This window comes from Mauremys reevesii, linkage group 17, assembly GCF_016161935.1.
Source record: "Mauremys reevesii isolate NIE-2019 linkage group 17, ASM1616193v1, whole genome shotgun sequence".
Classification (NCBI taxonomy): Eukaryota; Metazoa; Chordata; order Testudines; family Geoemydidae; genus Mauremys; species Mauremys reevesii.
In genome coordinates this window covers 8,381,408-8,384,786 of record NC_052639.1, presented here as the reverse complement: position 1 = coordinate 8,384,786, position 3,379 = coordinate 8,381,408, and the positions used below count along the sequence as shown (strand labels likewise).

The 3,379-nt window shown below is 59.0% G+C and overlaps 1 non-coding gene across 1 annotated transcript; it reads right to left on the bottom strand.

Annotated features, from left to right (window-relative positions):
* Window positions 1–1,645: 1,645 nt before the first annotated feature.
* On the bottom strand, window positions 1,646–1,725 carry TRNAS-CGA. The gene has a single exon. It is a non-coding gene; the product is annotated as a tRNA-Ser (tRNA).
* Between the last annotated feature and the right edge of the window lie 1,654 nt (window positions 1,726–3,379).

Sequence of the window (3,379 nt, the reverse complement as noted above, 5' to 3'; positions counted from 1 at the left end):
GTGCCTAAGGCAGAAGGGACCCCTATAGGATTAGAACAGGACACGTTCTCAAGCAGCATGTTTCTTACTTTGCCCATCTGTCAGTTTTGATTATTATCGATGGAAATATTTTGCCATTGGGTTTTGTGTTTACACAGAAATTGACATTTACCAACAAATACGTAATTCTTCCAGTCCTGCTGAGTCTGCCGGTGGTGAGTTTAGAAGGACAGAGTCACTCCTCCCACTCCCCATGCCAGGCCTGTGCTCTCCAGAGTGTCAACTTCCCACACAGCTGGGATTCTTCCCTGATCTCCCCTCAGACCTCTGCCCTCCACCCCCACTTCTGGGATCCCCTCCCAACACTGTCCAACTCCCCTGCTGGCCAGTTCCCTTCCCATTCCTTTCATTTCCTGCCTCCCCTCTGAGCAAAAGCTCTGGACTGTTCCCACATTGGGAATTGAATCCAGGCTGCCTGCATGAAAACACCAATAATCCTGGCCACTAGACCATATGGGACTTGCACAAACAACAATCCATTTACACATTCACTAACACATTCATGGGTGGCAAGTTTGTAGAAATTTTGGTGGTGCCCAGAACCCGCCCCCAACTCCACCCCCCCAAAACTCCGCCCCCACCTGCCTAAGGCTCTGGGGGGAAGGGAGGTCTAGGGTGCAGATCCTGGGCTGGGGATTAGGGTGCAGGAGGGGTGCAGGGTGCAGGCTTTGGGATGGAGTTTGGGTGGTGGGTGGGGGGGGGGGGGGGGGGTGTGTGTGCTGGCGGGGGTGTTGGGTGCTGGTTTTGGGCGGGTGTTTGGGTGCTGGTTGTGGGGTGGGGGTGGGGGTGTAGGACGGGGGAGGGGTGCATGCTCTGGGAAGGGGTGCATGCTCTGGGAGGGAGTTTGGGGATAGGAGGGAGTGCAGGGGTGAGGGCTGTGGGGCTGAGGATGAGGGGTTCATGATGCAGGAGGGCTCAGGAAGAGGGTTGGGGTGTGGGGTGAGGCTGTGGGGCTGAGGGGTTCATGATGGGGGCGCTCAGGGCTGTGGCTGAGGATTAGGGTGTGGGGATGAGGGCTCTGTCTGGGGCTGAGGATCAGGGTGCGGGGGGATGAGGGCTCGGGCTGGGGCTGAGGATTAGGGGGTGGGGGGATGAGGGCTCTGGCTGGGGCTGAGGATTAGGGTGCAGGGGGATGAGGGCTCTGGCTGGGGCTGAGGATCAGGGTGCGGGGGGATGAGGGCTCAGGGCTGGGGCTGAGGATTAGGGTGCAGGGGGATGAGGGCTCTGGCTGGGGCTGAGGATTAGGGTGCAGGGGGATGAGGGCTCTGGCTGGGGCTGAGGATCAGGGTGCAGGGGGATGAGGGCTCTGGCTCGGGCTGAGGATCAGGGTGCGGGGGGATGAGGGCTCTGGCTGGGGATGAGGATCAGGGTGCGGGGGGAGCAGAACCAGGGCTATGGCTGATCTATGGGGCACCAGGTGAGTGGCAGAGGCTTCAGGTGCTGAGAGTTTGCCTGACACCTCAGGGACACAGTGTGAGGGGGTGTCCCAGGGATCTCTGTGAAAGGAGCAGAACAGGATTTCCTTGGGGTGGGGAGAGAATTGAGAGTGTCTCGGGGGTTGGACAGAAGTATTGCCCGGGTGAGGGACTGGCTAAAACACAGGCCTCGCTGTGAGCAGGATTTGAACCTGCACAGGGGAACCCTATTGGAGTTCGACTCCAACGCCTTAACCACTCAGCCATCAGCACAAAAATGCCCCAATGCCAGAGAAACTGGTAAAGAATCCCAATGTCCAGGCATGAAGTCATCTGAACTACAGAATTCCCACCGCAAACCTGGCTCCCAAAGCACAGGGGGGATTTGGGTTCGTTCTCTTTGCTTAGCCATGTGCAGTCGCACAGAGAGCGCGTTTAAAAGTCTCCCCTCCCACAGAGCGGGAAGGGGAAATGATTCTCAACTTGAAGCCTGATGTAGGGTGACCAGACTTCCCAATTTTAACGGGACTGTCCCGATATTTGCCTGTTTGTCCCGCGTCCCGACCGATATTTGGTCAGGACACTGGACAAACAAACAATTTTGCTCTCTGCTCCGGCACACAGGCAGAGCCCGGAGGGACACTCGCCCCTCCGACTCCGCCCCCTCCTTCCCCCATTGGATCCCTCCCCAAATCCCCGCCCTGGCCCTGCCTCTTCCCCAAGCAGGCGGCATCCTCCTCCCTCCCAGGTTTGCACACGGGCCATGGCCAGGAGCACAGCATGGAGGCTGCTCCAGCCCTGGAGCCTGCGGGGCAGCGCAGTGGGGCTGGGGGCAGTGGGGAGCGGGCAGGACCCATGTGGGTGGGGGGCAGAGACACACATGGGGCAGACACGCTTCTGCCAGGAGGGCCCGGGCCCGGCTGCCTGGTTCGCCCCTTGCCCGGGAGCTGCAGGAGGGACCTGGAGTGCGGCTCGGCTGCAGAGCTCGGAGCCCAGGCTGGGCCCAGGAGCGAGGGGACAGGGGAGCTGGGGGTGTATCAGGGGTCGGAGCCGAGACTTGGGTGGAGACGGGGCTGTGCCACTGCCGCCTGGCGGGGGAGGGGGGAGCCTCCGGCTTTTTTTTTTTTTTTTGCTCTGCCCCCGCGTCCCGATATTTCATCTTTGACATCTGGTCACCCCAGCCTGATGTGAATGAGGATGTCTGGACCAAGGGGCCAGGGACTGGCCTTTGCTAGAGAAACCACTGTCAAGTGTTAGCCAATTTGGACAAGTCAGCAAATAAGAACAACCTCAGGTCTCAGTAACTGCTACAGGTAGCAAAGTCCTACAGGGAGCAGTTTCTGGCACTACACCTGCCCAGCTCTGCTCCCCGGCTCTTCTCAGGCTCCTGCTCTCTCCTTAGCTCCGCCCCACTCTGGCCCAGGCAGTTCCAGCTCCCACGGAGGATGGGACCCCCTGGCCTGGTGACTCCCTCATTACACTGCCTGGCCTGTCAGTGCGGCTAACTTGGAGCTTTGGCCTCTCCCCATTGCCCCTGGGGACTGTCAGTCTCAGGGTCCTGATTTCCCATTGGCCCTTCCCCCTTCTATTGGGACTGGGAACTAGCCAACCAAAAACCCCACTAAGTTTTAGTAAGGGGCCAACAGTCCCTTACATGAGCCAGTCCCGTGAGGGTCACCACTGTGCAGAGAAAGCAGCACAAGCTGGTCCCATGGTGTAACAGGCAGCACTCAGGACTCTGAATCTTGCCATCTGAGTTCAAATCTCAGTGGGACCTTGTGGTAAAGCTCCCAGTGCTCAACTTCCTTGTCTCCAGCTGTCTAAGAGCCAATCTTTCCCCTCCTGCTGTGTGACTCGCCCACTGGAGCTAGGTCTTGGGTGGTGAATGGCCAAAATTGGTTGGGGCTCTAGAACTTGTGACCCTG